This window comes from Mus caroli, chromosome 5 (assembly GCF_900094665.2).
Source record: "Mus caroli chromosome 5, CAROLI_EIJ_v1.1, whole genome shotgun sequence".
NCBI classification, from domain to species: Eukaryota; Metazoa; Chordata; class Mammalia; order Rodentia; family Muridae; genus Mus; species Mus caroli.
In genome coordinates this window covers 85,915,041-85,934,879 of record NC_034574.1, presented here as the reverse complement: position 1 = coordinate 85,934,879, position 19,839 = coordinate 85,915,041, and the positions used below count along the sequence as shown (strand labels likewise).

The window sequence follows — 19,839 nt, the reverse complement described above, 5'->3', positions numbered from 1 at the left end:
GGCTCTTCTTTTTAAACAATGGGGAAAAAATCATCTCCCATCCTTCAAGCCGTTTCCTTCTCAACTCTCACCTACACAGGGAACAAACAGGTTGTCTTCTTAGGCCTCTTACCGATTTACACTTGGACAAAGGCTGTGAACTTGGGTGGAGTGAGCAGCCACCTTCACCAGCAGACACAGTCTCAGCCACATACTCTCGCTCCGTTTACTAGTGAGGCCCGCACAGAGAGACTCCCCAACCCAGCTTTGACTCTGGACCTCTGGGGCAGCACACAGGGGATAACGGGAGAGATTGCCTTTGGAGAGGAACAGCCCTAGAGCCCATCTGCAGGGCAGCCCGGAGCACAATAAAGTAAAGCCCCCAGGTAAAGCGAAGCTTTCCTGAGTGCATCTCACAGGGAAGAACCAAGAATCCCGAGGACGGAGGACACGTGTGATCAGGAACATATTAAAGGAGAGGGAAACAAGGGGGACAAGTGTTAAAAAGAGGCGTTTAATCCCCCTGCGTCGTATGAATATGTAAAATGCTATCCTCTCTATGTTTCCTGTTTTGTTTGCTTTGTGGATTTAGGAGGAGCGGGTTTAGTTGTTCAGGTTTTGGTGTTGGTTTTGGTGTTCCAGTATCTTTACCTTCAAGTAAGAAAAAAACAAACCAAACCAAACAAACATACACCAAGCTGAACACCTGTGGCTTTGCTAAGCAAATAAAACTTCTCCACAAAATACTGTGGTCGAACTCATAATGTGTCAGGTCATCACTCAGCAAAGGTGGAAGAGCACACGTTTTCACACTTTCTTTGCACACATTTCTGCCTTTCCCTGGCTGTGCCAGCACCATAGGGTTTGTCTACGGGTCTGGTTTTACCGTAAGGAATGGCTGGCCCGGCCTGCTGGCTTTGGCTAGACCAACGGCGGTCCAGCACTTGAGATGGTATCTCCATTGCCCTTTCTAAAGGAAAACTATCAGCTTGCTCTCTCCTTTCTTGCCTGGAGGATCCTTTCAAAGCCCGGCATCTTTTGTTCACCAGAAGCTAAATGAAAATATGACAATCTTGTTGTCAGGTGGCAGGGGCTGCCTGGATCAAGTTTGCAGAGCTCCCTCAAGGCCAGGCTGCCACTCAGGAGCACGGACTGAAACAGTAACTCCCGAAACTTTTCTGTGAAGTCCAGGCAGGATCAAGAATGGTTTGATAATTCTAGAATTTCCTTTATACTTAGTGCTGGGGCGTTAGATAGGTAAAAAGACTGTCATCTATTCAATTCCTTTTGAAAATAAACACTCAAGGTTATTTGTATTGTTACTTATATTAGAAGAAGAAGAGGAGGAAGAGGAGGAGGAAGAAGAAGAGGAGGAGGAGGAGGAAGATGAGGAGGAAGAAGAGGAGGAGGAGGAGGAAGAGGAGGAGGAAGAAGAAGAAGAAGAGGAGGAGGAGGACGAGGAGGAGGACGAGGAGGAGGAGGAAGAGGAAGAGGAGGAGGAAGAAGAGGAGGAGGAGGAGGAAGAGGAGGAGGAGGAAGAAGAAGAAGAGGAGGAGGACGAGGAGGAGGAAGAAGAGGAAGAGGAAGAGGAGGAAGAGGAAGAGGAGGAAGAGGAAGAGGAAGAGGAGGAAGAGGAAGAGGAGGAAGAGGAAGAGGAGGAAGAAGAAGAAGAAGAAGAAGAAGAAGAAGAAGAAGAAGAAGAAGAAGAAGAAGAAGAAGAAGAAGAAGACGACGACATCTGGGATCCTAAAGACTCAGTCAAAGACAGATTCTGGGGATATCCTATAGGGACTGTAGAGGGGACTAAGTGTGGAGGGGACTTAAAACCTGGAAGAATGATCCTGTGGTTCCCAAGATAATATAGCTGTGCACTCCCATCGGGCCCAGGGAATCCACAAACACAAGCTTTCCTAAGCCACACTGAAGGCTCCTGTTAACTCCAGCTGCACTGCACTCAGGGAGGGACCTGCACACAGTAACGCATGATTGCATGGTCATTTTTTAAATGTTTGAGGAGAGGTTGTTCTTTTTCATGGTGGTGGACAAGTTCACATTCCTACCAACAGTGTTCAAGGATCTAGCTTCAAAACCTATTATTTCCATCTTGAAAAATTAAAACATTGTTTATTGTTTGTCCTGGATGTCACCCAGCCTTGTGGTGGCATCTGTGGCTTTCGTGAGTCACAGTCTTTGAGGAGGGGGCATCATCCCCTTCTCTCATTTTCTGTTTGTATGTCTTCTCTGGAGAATCTCCCATTCCTGTTCTTTGACTATCTTTAAATGATTTTTTTTTTCTTTTGAGACAAGGCATTACTATGTAACTCAAACTAACCTGGGACTCCCTGTGTAGACCAGGCTGGCCTCAAACTTACAGAGATCTACTAGCCTCTTTCCTCCCTGGTGCTTGGGATTAAAGGTATGCACCACCACACCTGGCGACTTTGGTCATTTCTTAATGAAGTTGTTTTGTTCCTGTTGAGTTCTAGGGCTTTTTTAGGTAGTGTGATTGTGAACCCCTTATTAGATAGATGATTTATAAATATGTTCTTTTATGCCTCGAAGATTTTCATTTGGGCCCTGAGAATTTGGATTTCTAACAAGTTCACATGTGACACTTCATGTGAACATGAATGACGCAGATTCACATCAACTCTTTCTTTCGCTCCCTCCTTCCCTCCCTCCCTACCTCTTTTCTTTTCTCTCTCCTTCTGTGCTGTGTTGAGCCTGGGGCCTATGCCTGCTAGGCAAGCACTCTACCACCGAGGGCTAACTCACCCCATCTCACATCACCATTCTTATTTTACCATGGAGGAAGCATTCTCAAAAAGGTGGCCAAACTTGCTCAAAGTTACCGCACTGAGGGATATAAAGCAGGGGGTTTCACTTCAAGCCTTCTGACCCAAGACAAGGCTACTCGACACAGGCTGCCCAAAATAAAATAAGGTTCCCAGAGGCTATACTGATCAGGGGAGTGGACAGAGAGAAAGAGCAGTATCTTTAAACTCTGCTTTTCTTCCTTTGAATCAAAACTAAAACGCTGAAGCCCTTTCCTGGGATGTTATGTTCTGGCTTCATTAAGACGAACCCTCAGTAGAACATGCCTTGCGTGCATCAGGCCCTGGATTTAAAACCAGCCACTGAAGGAAAGTACAAGGCGTTGATGAATGAGCAGTTGCTCTAAGCAACAAGGAGAATGATGGGCTAGGGAGTCTGACAAGCTGGGGAAGATGTGTCAGTGTAAGAGCTAAATGTTTATCTTTAATAGATTAAGCAGGCGTTGTGCCTTTCTCCCAAGGTTGACTGTGTTTGTGGACAATTCCCTGATAACAGCTCTATATGGTCAGGTCCACAGCTGGCCCATTTGGGGCTTCTCTTTGTGTACACAAGAAGAAACACATCCCAGGTGCCTGCCCAGGCCAGGTATGGGGGTGCGGTCCACACCTGGGCACTGCCAGTAGCTTGCCCATCTAGATATTCAAGTATTCTAACAGAAGCAGTTCATGGCCATTGTGGCTACACTATCAACCGAGATAAAGGTTGTTATTGGTCAGATGGAACCTGAAGTGAACACGGTCTCCTGCTCAAAGGAGGGCTCTGCTCACTCACCCCGTGATCAGGATGCTTTTTAAAAACTGAGAATTTATCCACTAGAGTATGAACTTCATTCATGCCACTGATGAACAAGTCTGTGATTTATTCGGATATAAAGCTTGCTGCTTGAAACTCTTAAGTACGAAGGAAAGATAGAAACCTAACCCCCACCCCTAACCCCTAACCTAGGCCCAAATGTATTCTCACAGAACCTGGAGCTTTCTGTTGAATTTACAGCTGCAAACTCAAAAAACGTGGTGATTTGTAGGCAGTCAGAAATAGAAGCTGTGGGGGTCCCAGAATGAAGATGTGAGCTGTATTTGTCTATTTGTCTCCAGAGAGTGACATTCCCTGCGGCCACCACAACAAAAACAGAATTAAGATGCAAAAGGAATTCAGGCCCTTCCTTTGCAATCCAAGCCTGGGAATCTTTTCAAATTTAAATGAATATCTGTCAAACTAATTAAGAGAAGATGTCATGTTCTTGCTCTGTGCTCATTAGAGAACAACTTACTGGCTATAAATTCCTCAGGGAGTAGGAGTGGACAGTCTCCATGCTTGCTTAAGAGTCCTGGCCTCTTTTATTTCCAGTTTGACCTGTTCACCTCCCTGACCCAGAAAACCAACAAAATATGCATTGCAGTCAAATTTTTAATTTCATTAAACGAGAAATGATGCGAGGTTGCAAGGGATGCTTTAGATGGGAGAAAACAGCAGCGATCGTTTATATTAGAGAGGCATCCCCGTCCCAGATGTGTCACACCAATGAGGACATTGCAGATATCAATGTTTCATGCACACATTCATACCTGTAAACCGGACAGTGGCCTCCCATAAACTGTTTTACAAGCCCACGCCCTTTGGCTTTATTTCCTTGGAAAGGAAACAAGATTCTGAATCTACCCTGCCCAATTCCCTCCTCTCCTTTTCTGGTAGCTGCAGCTTCACTGATGTGGCCCAGGCTGGCCTGGAACTTGAGATCTCTCCAAGCCTGCTTTTTTTTCTTTTTTTCTTTTTTTTTTTTTTTCAATTGCATCCCTCCATGGTCAAAGGAGGTGCACTGACAGCTCTTTCAGAGGTCCTGAGTTCAATTCCCAGCAACCACATAATCACACGGTGGCTCAGAACCAATTGTAATGGGGTTCTATGCATTTAGCTGCAGTGTACTCATATAAATAAAAAATAAATAAATCTTTTTTAAAAAAACATATAAAAGTGATTCAGACATGGCAGAGACAAACCAAATCCTAGAGATCAACTCCTCTGGTTTTTGGATTCTAAAGATGAGTAAACTGTTCATTTATTAGAAATCCAACCTAAAATCAATTGTCTATAATTCTTTTAATATTATTTACCTATTTTATATTTCATATGTCTGCACTTGTACGTATGTACGTGCACCATGTGCATGCAAGAGCCTGTGAAAGTCAAAAGAGGGCATGGGATCCCCTGGATATGTAGTTACAGGTGTTAGTGAGCTGCCATGTGGGTGCTGGGAACTGAACCCTGGTCCTCTGAAAGATCAGTAAGTATTCCTAACTGTTGAGCCACCCTTCCAGTCTCCAGGATCCACTTTTAATTTATTTATTTTGGAGACCTGGTCTCATTATGTAACTCTGGCTATCTTAGAACTCACTTGTTTATCAAACCAGCTTCAAACTCAAGATCTACTTGCTTCTGCCTCTGCTGGAGCTACTGCCAAGATAAGAAAACAGCCATCAAGAATGATTTCCCAAGGATTGCTCAGTCAGAGTATCAGCTAGGACTCAAACCCAGCCCTTCTGCCTTAGGAATCCAACCTGCTAACTACATGTGTAGGAATGCACATGGAAGCCAGAGGTCATATGTGAAGTGTCTGCCTCTGTCACTCACCACCATGTTTTTGGAGGCAGTGGCTCTCAATCTAGAATTTACTAATTCAGCTAGACTGGCTGGCCCCAGGGATCCTATCTTACCTCTACAATATTGGGATTAGGGGTACCAGGTAATAACCGGTGCCAGGATTGGAGTGGTGTCCCCATATTTTCATGTTAAGCACTTTACTAAGCCATACTTAGCCCCAGACTCCCTAATTCTGATGTCTCATTTGCATAGTGAGTTTGGCTTAAGTGTCCGAACCCACAATAACATTTACCATAGTGAAAAACTATCTGCTATTCTCCAAGAGGGATTCAATTTAAAAACTATTACATATTAAGATTATTAACCACCAGGTGGTGGTGGCACATGCCTTTAATCCCAGCACTCAGGAGGCAGAGGCAAGAGGATCTAGACTAGCCTGGTCTATACAGGAAATTCCAGCTAGCCTAGAATATATAGTGAGACCCCATCTTTTTTTTCAGGGTGAGAGAGAAAAAAAAGAGAGAGAGACAGAGAGAGACAGAGAACATAGCAAAGAAGGCATACACCTTCTGGAAAAAAAAAAAAAAAGCAACCGTACAGCAAGTCTGACATCCGCAATGAATTCTCATTGTCCATAGTTAGACTATTTATCACAGGTATGTGTTATTGGCAAAGTGTTGTGCTCTGCAGGAGGAGGGTGCAGCACTGGATGAGAACCAGGTTCAGGGGAAGGGAACCGAGAGCCAGAAGCAGGGAGAGTACACTAACTCTGCTCTGTCTGCCTGAGGAGGAAGGTGTCCTGGACCCTGAGAGTGGGGGACGAGCATCCACAGCCCTGGACTGAGAGAGGGGGGACGAGCATCCACAGTCCTTAATGATGTTGTTTTCTCTTCCATTCCTTCACTCTTACATTCCCATATTCCGTACACATGTGAAACCAGTTTTAGAAGATAAAATTACCAAAAAAAAAAGTCTATTTTCATAACTCAGTGGCCTTTTCTAAAATTGTTTCCATTCCTTCCTTCAGAATGAGCATATAAAGACTTGCCCACACTGCCTCAAGTAAGAGGGGCCTCCAAGTTTTTGGAAAATGGGCCCATTTCCGACCTTGATTGCACGGAACCTAAGTTCACTAACTTCGTTTTTGCTTTGATCAGTTCAAACAGTGGCCTCCCATAAACCGTTTTACAAGCCCACACCCTTTGGCTTTATTTCCTTGGAAAGGAAACAAGATTCTGAATCTACCCTGCCCAATTCTCTCCTCTCCTTTTCTGGTAGCTGCAGCTTCACTGATGTGGCCCAGGCTGGCCTGGAACTTGAGATCTTTCTACCTTGGCTCCTTAATTAAAGAACATGTCCCATTTAATCTGTTCACTTCTAATAGATTTCTGTAATACACAATACCTTTATGTTGTAATAAAAGCTATGAACCGTAACCCTATCCCACCCACCCCCCAAAGACTATTTGCTATAATTAAATTTCATCTTGGCTACTATGCACTGATATGGCCCACTCATGAAGAACGAGGCCAGGGTATCTCTCAGAAGTGAAGCAAAATTCTTCTACAGGAAAGCAGACCATGAAAATTAACCTATGGCTGCGACACATGCATAGTCTTAGTTTCTCCATAAAGACAAATGCACGGCAAAGGGTTCACTGTGTGCTCTGTGAGACAGAAAGCCTAGAGGAAAAACACTGACTAGCTAACATTTCTTTCCTGTTCTGAGGTAAGCTGATATTGACAGGGCTTAATAATATTCTTCCACCTAGCCTTAAATTCCCTTTCCCTATCATGGATAGACTTCATCACATGGGTTGGGACGGTAAATGCTCAATAAATGACTTGCAAGTTCAGTCAAGGGAAAGAGGGAAGAAAGGAAGAAAGCAGGTTGTGGCAGTTGCCCCTGGCTGGCTTCAGGCTTGGCAGGTATTTGAAAAACCAACTTTTCCTTTCCATGGAGGACTATTGAAATGTGCAGGAACTTCCTGATGGGGGCTCACCTCTGCTTCCTCGGCACCAAGCATTGGCTGTGTGCACAGTGCACTAATGAGAACACAGGAGGAGGATCTGGGCCAATCTTTTCTCCCTACAGTCTCCCCAGCACCTGGCTTGACCTGTCAGATAACTAGAGAGCTAGATACGAAGAAATTAAACCTGGGAGGGGTAAGAAAACTCCCCCATACGGCCTGGGGAAAATAATTTCAACTATCAGAAAGCAACGGGAGCTACTTTCTCACCAAAAGAGACTGTGTGTGTATGTTATATATGTGTGTGTGTGTCTGTATGTTATGTGCGTGGTGCATGTGAGTGTGATGTGTGAGGAATATGTGGCATATGTGAATGTAGTATATGAGTGTGTGGTGTATGTGTGATGTGCATGGTGTGTGTGGGTGTGATTGTGGGTGTGTGTGGTGTGGTGTGTGTATGTATGTGGTTATGTATGAGTGTGGGGAGAATGTGTGTATATGTGTGTGAGTATGTGTGTGGTATTATATGTGGGGTATGGTGTGTGTATGTATGTGTGGTGTGTGTGGTATGTATGTGTGTGAGTGTGTGGGGGTATGGTAATGTATTCTACCATAGAATCCTAACACCCCAGATCCTTAGAGCCTTCATCTTGGAATGTTTTCAGCAGCCAGACATCTGCCCAGGAGCATCTAGAAGCCTGATTGTCCCCTCCACACAGCTGCGACAAACATAAAGCTTTACAGACCATGTTAAGTGTCCCCTCAGCAAAATCCCCTTTAATTGAAAACTACTGACTTAAGCTCTTCCCTGCTGCCTAATTTCCCATTCTTGTACAGCAAACAATTAGAGTTCACTAATTTTGAATTTTCTCCCTTCTTTTTCAAGGACAAAGTAGATTTACAGTAACATAAAAATACAGTTTCCCAGTTCCCACTCTTTGATCCTCATGTCTGCTTCAGTGACAGCCAAAACTAATAATTAATATTGGGGTCTGTGGGTACAGCTCAGTGGGAGATCATTTGCATAGCATGCACAAGGTCCTGAGTTCAATTCTCAGCACCCCAAACAAGCAAATGCTTTAATGCTTGCACGTATTTCTCTCTCCCTCTCTGTCTCTGTTTTTCTCTCTTTCCATCCCTCCCTCCTGCTCTGGGTCTGTGATGAGGATGTATGAGCTCAGGTGTGCATATACCATAATACATATGGAGAGGTCAGAGGACAACTTTGGTTGTCAGTCCTTGCCTTCCTCCTAGTTTGATGCTGGCTCTCTTGGTCATTTGCCTCTGCATATGACAGATTAGTGCTGGCCCCACATCTTCACGGGAGTCTGGGTTCTGGGGGTTAGTGCTCACGTCCTCACACTTGGGTGACACCTCCCCAGCCCTGAGCCTGTGTTATCCCAGCCACTTTAACAATATTACTTCCTGAATTCTCCCTGTTCCCTTTTTCATAAGTGAGACAAAAGCACACCAGAGTCTCTTTTCAGTTCCATTAAGCCATAAAAGCATTTCTAGTTTGTAAAAACACAAACAGGAGCCTTTCTAGAAGCGTCTCTGTCATACCTACAAGCAATGAAAACTGGCAGGACCCTGAGGGACATTCCAGAGCAGTGACCAAAGTGTATGACAAGGCAGTTTCTTGATAAGAATATTGAAGTGCATTTTCTTGGAGCTATTAACTACGGGCAGCGCAGGCTCGAGTTCACAGTGGTCTGAGTTGACTACTGTTAATTGTTAACACAGTGTAGCTTCTGTGGCCTCTAATTCTTAGGAAAACACCTCGGTCGTGTGAAAACCAGCTGCCATGTTTTTCTGCCTCTCTTCTAGTGGTTTCTGTAGGTTGGAGATTTGCTTTCCTGTGCCAACTGTAATCAGTACAGTCTCTCCCAGCCTATCAGGAGGGAGCATGTGATGTGGGAAACCTGCTCTCTGACTCACTCGGCATGCAACTCCTTCTCCTGGGCCAACACAAAGAAGGCTCTATTGTCGCCATCCAGTAGATGTCTGTAGCCCAAAGGCTAAGTGAATCAACAATGCAGACCATACCTTTCTTGATGTCTGAAACTGCTCTTCATAACAAAAACAGAAGCAGCATTAGTCATTTGTAGCAAGAACAGGGACGCTGGCAAATGGTTGTAGCTGATGGTGCACGGAGGTGGTGTTCTGCTCAAGACCATCACGATGTGAGCACACAGTGTCAGGAAGGATACTGCTAGCTAAGTACAGTATCAGACCCAAGATGCTACTCTCTGCAGAAAACATGAGAAGGGGTATGGGACACTTTGGATTTAGCATCTGTGTTGAGGTAGGTTCTTCCAGTGTAGCCCAGGTTGACCTTGAATTCACACTCCTCCTGTCTCAGCCTTCCGTGTAGCTGGGATTGGAGGTAGGCATACATCACTGTGCCTCACAACATCGTAGAGAGATTGGGATGGATTCTGAACAGGAGGATTTTTTTTTCTTTTGTGGGATACTGGGGGTTGAGCTGGGGTATGGGGCATACTCAGTAGTGTTCTACTTAACCAGACTACATCCTCAGTCTTAGTCTAGGAAGACTAACGAAGGGCATTGAAGCCACTGGGCATTCGGTGTGTCCTACTTTGACTGGCCTGGTTTTCTGCTAGGGGTTTTGCTCCACTTGAGCGAAATCCTAACCCAGAAGGCAGCTATGATTTCCTTCTATAACAATTGGTCATTCTCTGAAGGTACACAGCGCAAGACCAGTGGGTTTTTCCTCCAGTATCAAAGCCCTTGCTTTTAATCTTTAACCACAACACTTACATAAGGAACTTTTATTGTTATTATTCAACAGTGAGAACCTGACCAGACACTGTGTCAGAGTTCTCGGGTTTATCAGTCCTTGCAGGATTATGACAACTTTCCACTGGGCAGCTAACCTGAAAACCCTTGGAGCCACTTTTGTTTCCCCTCACTCAGCCTGTCACCCCATCCCCCTAGGCCACCCTCCAGGGAGTGAATGTGCCACTGCCCCCTCCCCTGAGTGTAAGTCATGCCCCCATCATTTCTCATCCAGATCCATCAATCTCTCTGGTTTAACTCCAGACTCACCCAGTTCAACCAAAACGATGCTAGGCATCAGGAATGTCGCTCAATGATAGTATACTTACCTAGCATGAACAAAGCCCTGGCTGGGTTCATACCCCATCGCCACAAAAACAAAGAACAATTAAAAAAAAGACATGACAGAATGTGGCCAGTGAAGCCTTTACAAATGCAGGTCTGGAGTTGTTTTCTAGTGGTCTGTTCAATCTCTCATTACCTCTACCTTCACACTTTTGGGTCCTGCTTAGTCCCAGGAGAACCCTCATACAGATTCCAGAAAGGACAGCTGCACCCAGACAGGCCTACCCTAGCTGATTTGGAACCTGTGCAAATTAGGAAATGGCACCTTCAAACCAGAAAGCAAAGCCCAGGCTGGACTGTAGCAACTACTCCCACTAGCTGGGCAGCCCCACCCTGGTCTTTTTTTTCTTTTTTAAGCACATCTCAGATGAACCTTTTGCCTTTATCCCTGGCTTGAGGTTCTCTTCACACGTCTCTCCGCTTTTGAACAACAGGTTAACTTTGTCTAGAAAAACCTTGACTTCCAAATCCAGAATCTAACCCCCTATTCGCATTTCCAAAAACCAAGACAGCCATGCTTCGGTAAGAAGCTTTTACTGGAGCTGGGAGGTGGCTCAGTGGTTAAGCACACACGCCACACCATTCTTTCCAGAAGAACCAGGTTCAGTTTCCAGCATGGACATGCTGGCTCACAACCATCTAAAACCCCAGGACCAGGGCATCTGATGCCCGTTTCTTAAATGTGTGGGCCTCAGACATGAATGTGATACACACACACACACACACACACACACACACACACAGAGGCAAAACACTCATACATTTAAAATAAATCTTCAAAGAAATTTAAAGAAGATTTATTATTATTATTAATTATTATTATTATTATTACTGTTTTGATGGTATAGGGGATTGAACCCAGGACCTCATGTGTACTTAAGACATTTTCTATCACTGACCTACATCTCCAGCTTTCAAAGTTCTGGATGTGTGTGTGTGTGTGTGTGTATTCTTTTTTATGCATGTATTCATGTGCACATGGGTCCCCTTGGATACCAGAGATCAACCTTGTGTCTGGTAGCCTGGTACCTGTGGAGGCCAGGAAAAGGCCTCAGGTGCTCCAGTGAGTAGAGTTACAGACGGTTGTGAGCATCCCGGGCAGGGCGGGTTCTAGCAATGAATCCAGGAACAACAAGTGACCACTGAGCCACCTCCTCAGTTCCCACTGTTTCGTTGTTTGTGTGTTCTGAGACAGGGTCTCTCCCTGGCCTGGAGCTCTCCCATTAGGCTAGGCTGGCTAACCAAAGAGCCCCAGGGATCTACCTGTCTATGTCTCGTCTCCCCAGAGATGTGTTTACAAGTGTACACTGCTATACATTGGGTGAGTTTTGAGTATCAAACTCAGGTTCTCACACTTGCATGGCTAACAGTTTACTGACTGAGCTATGTCTTCATCTCTAATACCATTCTCATTTTTATTCTATTCTATTTTATTTTATTTTTGGTGGCTGTTAGAATTATAGATTTTTTTTTTCTAATCTATTCCCCACATTAGATACTGAGTTCTCTGAGAACAAGACGCTTGCCTTCAGGTTTGTGTGCCTACCAAGCCTGGCACGGGACCTAAGAGATTGCAGAAAGAAGTTGTTGAAAGCCAAACAAACACAGTCTCTTGCTTTCTTAGGCTTGTCACAGGGTAAGAGGGAGGCTTTTCAGTCACCCCCACCCCAGCAATTTGGAGATTAGGCCATGGGTCTGCTTCCTCAAATTACATAATCCCTACTCAAATAGCTAGAAGCCAGATCTCATTTAGCAATTACTTCATTAACCTATGATTAAGGAGAACAAAGATCTTGGATTTCAGCTTCCTGTCTCCTCCTGACAAGTTCATTGACTATGTTGTCCCTTACTAGGGACCATTCATTTCTGTCATCTCCTCCTCCCTGGTCTTATTCTATTGAACGCGAGTGGGTCTCATTAGAGGTAAAGTAACGTATTTGCATAAACTTTAGATATTTTCTTAGTATGTTTTAATTTTTTTTTTAAAAGCAGTATTCTTGCTGACCCACATCTGACTCAGCATCTTATATTTCCATTCTTCATGGGACTCTTTATCATTAATCCAACCAGCCTGCCCCTGATGCCTCGTTCATGATGTCAGTCAGTCTTATCAGTTGCTCTCGGATCCAAAGCTGTCACCTACATCAGTCATTCCTAGAGAATAGACAGACCAGACTTCAGCTTCTTATCCAAGGCAGTGATGAATCTGAATCCAAGTCATTTTTAACCTATGAAAAAAACGTGCTTTCCAATTGGCTGGCCTCCTCAGCAGCTACCTTAGGAAGACTGGGAAGACACTATTTGTATCTAATACAGACAGAAGTTTCTGTCTGGCTCTCACATGGATTGCAGCACAACATGGCCCCATGAAGCGGTTGGTGAAGGGCAGAGGCTGGAACTGTCTTCTCCAGACATAAGAATTAGGCAAGTCACTGATGGTGGAAACGTCAACAGGGACCCAGGCTGTGAGTCGTAGGATAAGACTCCAGAGTTGTAGACACAGGAATAGAGCCCAGAGACAGCCCCTCAGCGAGCCAGAGACACGCCCCCAGTAAATATGGGAGGACGGGGATTGTGTTGTTATTGAAAAACCCGCAGAGATGTAAGGGAGAAAAATGAACTTAAGTCCAGGAATAGAGAGATCCTCAGGGAATGAAAAATATCATCAGATTCTTCCTCATCCACATCCAATCTGGCACCAGCCCTTGCTTAATGAGGGTCTGTCCTCTAGATACCTCTCTCTCTCCCTCCCCCTCTTATCCCACCTTCCCCTGCCTCTCTCTTTTGTGTGTGTGTTTTGTGTATGTGTGTGTGTGAGAGAAAGATGAAAACAAGGTATATATGCACCCACTTTTCACTTTTATCTATACTCAACAAAATTCAATGTGTATGTATGTGCATTTTGTGTGTGTATACATGCATCCATATATTGAGAATACATATAAAAAAAAAAAAAAAAAACAGAGTAGAGAGCTTCAAGTTGACCCCATCCCAGAGTCACCACCTCAAAAGGAAGTGACCCTGTCTTCTCCTAAACTCAGAATATAATCCCAGTCTGGAGGAGTGCTTTGGTGGCCTGGCCTACACAGTCATCTAACAAAGGCCCATGTGACTGACTACTCAACTGTCATTGTACCCTCTTCCCTCACACATGCAACTTGCAGTATCAGACGACCGTGAGTTCAGGATGTTGATCCTCTTATGACCCCAAGAGAGTCATGCTTCATCTATACCAATCACAGCAATCAGACTCGGTTGCTGTTAGCGTAGGCATGGGTATGGGACATAACACTAGATCGGAAACCTGATCCAAAGCTGAGTTGACAGCGAGGAGGAATGAGAAGATGGACTCCTCATCCTTTGTTTCCTCCTGCTCCCGTGCTGTGAATAAACCCAGGGCCTCACATATTCTGAACAAGTTCTGTCTACCACGGAGCAATACTCCCTCAAAGGATTTCTCTATCTTGATAAAACATACAAAACTGAAATTCTTTCCTTCCTTAGGCAAGGCTGTATGACAGCACAATGCCTAAAACTCATGCAAAGGGTTTAGAGAGGAAACTTAAATAATTCTGAAGCCTCGATAGCCTCACCATGCCATTAACACCAGCATCATCTTGTCCAGGAAGCAGGGAGGTAATGGGATTGCTACTCAAAGTCAATCGAAATGAGCAACCACACAAGAGCCCAGCACTTCCTGCTTTCTAAATAAACATAAAGGTAATGGTAGCTGAACACAGTGATGCATGCCTGTAATCCCAGCACTCGAAAGGGTGAGGCAGGAGGATTGCCTCAAATTGGAGGCTACACTCAATATAGATGGCTGGAAGTGTGGGGGTAATTTATTGAATTCTTATTAGTGTCAGGCAATATTTCAAGTATTTTAAGCAAATTGCCTCACTGAATCCAAACAACAACTCAATAAGATAGACACTGATTTCTCCCACTTTTCAGATGAGTAGAGAAAGTCCGCAGACACTGGGTAACTTAAATAACATTATAGATTCATCAGTGAGAAGGAGTGGGGCTTATAACCAGGCCTCTCTAACTGCAGAACACTTAACCTCTGGAATGACATTCAGCTGGTGGCTGCTCTCAGCTCTGCACGGCCCAGAGACTGGACTGAGATAGACAGATTTTCAGGGCTTTTACTGCGATTTTTTTTTTTTTTTTTTTTAAGGCAGAGTTTCTCTATGTAGCCCTGACTGTCCTGGAACTCTCTCTGTAGACAAGGCTGACATCAAACTCAAGGATCTGCCTGCCTCTGCCTCTCAAGTGCTGGGATTAAAGACATGCCCCACCATGCCCAGGTGTATTTGTGGTTTTGTTATAGTAAGACAAAGTAAAAGAATAAATAGCACATTATAGATGATAGATAGATAAATAGATAGATGATTGATAGATAATAGATAGATAGATAGATACATGGATAGATAATAGATGACATCATTAAACTGGATGGTCAAAACAACCAGTAGAGATTGACTATAGAGGTCACCTTTAATGCAGTAAGCTGGAGTTCCCACAGAGAAAGTCCCAGTTAGAGCAGTGTCCCTTCAGGCGAGGGTTCCAAGTAAAAGAACAAACAGCAAGAGATAGAAGTGACATCAGAAGTGATAGATCAGAAGTGGAGAGATGGCTCAGTGGTTAAGAGTACCAACTGCTCTTCCAAAGGTCCTGAGTTCAAATTCCCAGCAACCACATGGTGGCTCACAACCATCTGTAATGGGATTGGATGCCCTCTTCTGGTATGTCTGAAGACAGCTATAGTGTACTCATAAATAAATAAATAAATTTTAAAGAAGAAGAAGAAGCAGAAGAAGCAGAAGAAGCAGAAGCAGAAGCAGAAGCAGAAGCAGAAGCAGAAGCAGAAGCAGAAGCAGAAGAAGAAGAAGAAGAAGAAGAAGAAGAAGAAGAAAAGCAGCAGCAGAAGAAGAAGCAGCAGAAGCAGTGACATCATCAGATCAGGGCTCGCGACACTGGCAGGAACTGCACGTCAGGTGGAAGTTGAGTGAGCCTTTCCTCCCCATCTTCACGGCTGAGGTTCCTATGGCTGAGCTGCCTGCCTCCCAGTGCAGACACTTATATCATGGGATGAGTAAGGGTAACCTCCTGAAAGTGGATGACTTTCTAGCTGTTCTCAAGGACTGTGTTTATTCTTGGGGTGTTTTCCTGTTCTCTTTACACCCTGTCACAGAATTAGGGGGCTGCATCCATCCCCAGACCTTGGAAGACACTTTGAAACAAACATACTTGGTTCTGAAATGGGGGTGGGGTCACCTGGCTCCCAGGGCCAGACTTTTCAGCCAGCTTCTTGGCGAGCTCAAACAACACATGCCAACTTACCAACATGACGTACATTAGACTCTCCACAGTTGGATTTCCCAAGCTGCCTTCCTCTCTCCTCGGAGAACACCCTTTTCATTGGTGCCAGACAGCCCACCCCACTTAGACATTCCCACAGACACTGTCGCTGGCCAGACCACTGTTTCCTTTCTCCCGTTACACATTCGTGAGTCTTCACGTCCATTTGCTAAACAACCAAATCCGAGGCCTGCTCAAGGGCCTTGATTTATGGAGACAGACTTCTTCAAGAATCCCGTTTTGTTCCTTTTCCAAATGTCACACAGCAGGTGTTAGTTTGACAACAGGGTCCTTTGGGGGTAGTATGTCCAGTGCTGATGTGGTTAATTCATTACAATATCAATGAGCACATAATGGAGGATAAATTGTCAACACTTATTCACATAACCGTCCTTTGAGAGTCTCACTCACTGTCTCCTTTCCGTCTTTGTGTTGTTTTTTTTTCCCCTTAACTTTTCAACATGGAATTTTGTACAGTCACATCCTTTATGTGATCCTGATGTCTCTGCATCTGGAGACCGAGAGGCATTTCTATGGCCTTACTGCTATTCATTCATGACACACATTTACTCAATAAATATTTGAGTATCTGCATGTGCCAGGCACCAACCTAGGCACCAGGAATCAACCAGCTACGTTCTCTAGGCTCACAGAGGACAATAAAAGGTAATGATATATCATGACATTTCTCCTCCCAACCAACAAGAAAGCTATGACAATTATAAAAAGTACATGGTGTCCAGGATGTAGCTCCGTGGTAGAACACTTGTCTACCATACACAGGGTTCTGGTTTCGAATCCCAGCACCAAAAAAAAAAAAAAAAAAACCACTGGGTGTGGAAGGCACAGCATTAGACAAAATGCTTTGTGAAAAAAAATCTAGCACAGCTATTAAGAGAACCTACCCACTGGTAGACAGCCTCAGTTCAAATCCGAATTCAGTCACCACATGATCTTGATTAAATTCTTACCACATATCTAAATAGTTTAACCTATGGGAATAGAACTCATCCCTTTGTCCTATGGCTACATTGGACAAAGCTAGTGCTTTTGGTAAGCCATTCAGAAGACAATAAATAACACACCCGTGTTAGTTCAGAAAAGAACATGAACTCTAACACTGGCCTTAACAAGTAATTGGCAGTCGGCTGCGGTGATGCAACCACTCACTGGCCTTGGGAGCCACAAAGGCCGCAGCATCATCAAGGACTCCAGGCAGCGAGACCTGGGTGGCCACCATAAGAGGGTGACTCTCCCGACCACTAACCTAAAGAAGGGGCCAGAGCTGCTCCTCCCAGCAACTTCTTGCTCTCAGAATTAACCTGTGAGCTAAAGACAACTCTGGGTGACTTCCAGAAGAGTCTTAGACTTAAGAAACATATTGTGGGGGCTGGAGAGACGGCTCAGTGGTTAAGAGCACTGACTGCTCTTCCAAAGGTCCTGAGTTCAATTCCCAGCAAACCACATGGTGGCTCACAGCCATCTGCAATGAGATCTGATGCCCTCTTCTGGTGTGTCTGAAGATAGCTACAGTGTATTTACATATAATAAATAAATCTTAAAAAAGAAAGAAAAGAAAAGAAGAAACATATTGTGGGAAAACATGGATTTAGAAGGGACATTGGGAATCAGGCTCTCATGCAAATGTCTGAGAACCCTCAGGTGACTGAAGTCCTTGCCTCTCTGAGAACATTTCCCATGATGAAGGCTTGTGGTTTTATATGGACTCTGTTAGTGAGCATTTCTTCTGCCTGGCTCTAGCGTAAGGGCCATCCTGACCAACAACAGTCTTCATATGCTCGGAAGGAAAAATTCCCTCTCTTCCTGGCGCTTCTTGAGCTAGTCATCACTGGCCAGGATGTAGGACTAACTTGTTCACGTTCACAGAAAGAAGCCAATACAACAGAATCCAGGCGTTTAAAGGGGGTGTCTAGAAGATCATCCTACACGGTCTTAACAAGCGGTTCTGAGAGGTTTTTATGTGGGATGAGAAACACTTTTAACTCTTTGTTGTTATATCTGCAACAAGGTCCTCCAAATCAGGGACCTTGTAGCCTAGGGCAGGGATCAACACTATCAAGACTCAGACATCTTCATGTGAGACCCAAGAACATTAGTGGAATCCAGCAGCCTTTTAAGCAGAAATTGGCACCAGATATCTTAAAATATACCTGTCCCTGAGAGTTCGAACTTGGTATTTGCATAAAAACAATGACTTCTCTTAAACAATGGCAGTTTCCTTTTTCACCTCCACTTTTTAAATGTGTGTTGCACATGTTTGTGTACACATGGGCTGGTTTTGTTTTGTATATGTGTTGGAGCATCTATTTATCAGAGACCCAAAGTTGATATAAAGACCCATACTCCATCCCTCTCCTTATTCCCTAAGGTAGGGTCTCTCAGTTAAACCCAGAGTTTACTAAAATACAACTCTCACTAGCTAGCTTGCTCATATTCCCTGTCTCTGCCTTCTGCTGCTGAAATCACAGGCAGGTGGCCACACCCGCCTGGCACTGACATGGGTTTCTGGGCATCTGAACTCTGATCCTTACACTTAAACAGCCAATGTTTAACCACTGAGCAATCTCCCAGCTTCAAGTCCGGTTTACTCTAAATAAGTTTTTCCTTCTTTATGTAAAAAGAGAGGGTTGAGACCTGACCGGTCAAGGGAAGTGAGTATTTAAGAGTCCAAGGTCTGAGCTTAATCCTTACAGGGAAGCTAAGAAAAGATATTATAAACCGGGGCGGGGCTGGAGAGATGGCTCAGGGGTTAAGAGCACTGACTGCTCTTCCAGAGATCCTGAGTTCAATTCCCAGCAACCACATGGTGGCTCACAACATCTGTAATGAGATCTGATGCCCTTCTTCTGGTGTGTGTCTGAAGACAGCTGCAGTGTACTCATCCATACATAAAAATAAATAAATAAATCTTTAAAAAAATCTTATAAGCCAAATTCTCAAGCATTTGCTTGAGAATAGAATATATATGTTCTATTTTTGCTTCTGTTTCCCTGCAAAAAATGACTACTTTCAAACCCATCAGCACAACTGAATGATTTTTGTTGTTGTTGTTGTTGTTGTTCATCATCTGTGATCCTTGACCAGAATGTTCACTTGTGCTCACAACTCTAAATCCAGTATCTGAAAGACAACGGACACGTGGCAGTCCGTCGCTCCATAAATATTCGCTGCTTAAATTTTACACAAGAGAGAACAGGGTCAGAGTAAGCAAGGGAACATGCCTTTCACAGAGAACCTGCCTTCGTTAGAAACCTACATTCCAGAAAACAAACTCAGCCAGTGCCTTTTCGTGGGGTTTAGTGGGACTGCCCTAACCATCAGGGGTGGACACTGAACCTGAATGAACACACTTCAGGAGTCAACTTAGTGATGCACATGTCCCTGTGTTCAACATGTGTATACTCAGAGAGCTGGAGAGATGGCTCAGTGGTTAAGAGCACTAGCTGCTCTCTTCCAGAGGACCTGGGTTCAATTCCCAGCACCCACACGGCAGCTCACAACTGTCTGTAACTCCAGTTTACAGATATCTGACACATTGGCCTGAAAGTGGTTTCCCTAGTGAGACAAAAGCAGAGACAGCGCACATGTTAAACTGCAACCACTACTTCTTTCCCTCCTGAGGTCCACAGTTGCCCGGATTCAAGAAATTCCCTCCTTGGGCACATATATTGTCACAATACAATTAATCTGTTGAAGTTCATTTCATCTACTAAAGGGCCAGGCTAAGACGCTCATACCGTTACAATGAGGGTGGGGAGGCACACAGCTGCTGACTGGATTATGAAGAACAACAAATGCCAGGAAATCACAACACTCTGACCATTTTTTATTTTTAATCAAACAATATTTTTAGTTTTGCCAATTATTTTGCTCACAGCTTTGAGCAACTAGTTTTAAACTTCCTTCTTTAAAAAAAAAAAAAAAAAAAA

The 19,839-nt window shown here is 44.3% G+C and overlaps 1 protein-coding gene across 2 annotated transcripts in view; it reads right to left on the bottom strand.

The window, feature by feature from the left end:
* Shroom3 (shroom family member 3) overlaps nucleotides 1-19,839 on the bottom strand; it is a 286,870-nt gene that overhangs the window by 130,534 nt on the left and 136,497 nt on the right. The gene's annotated exons all lie outside the window — the stretch shown is intronic.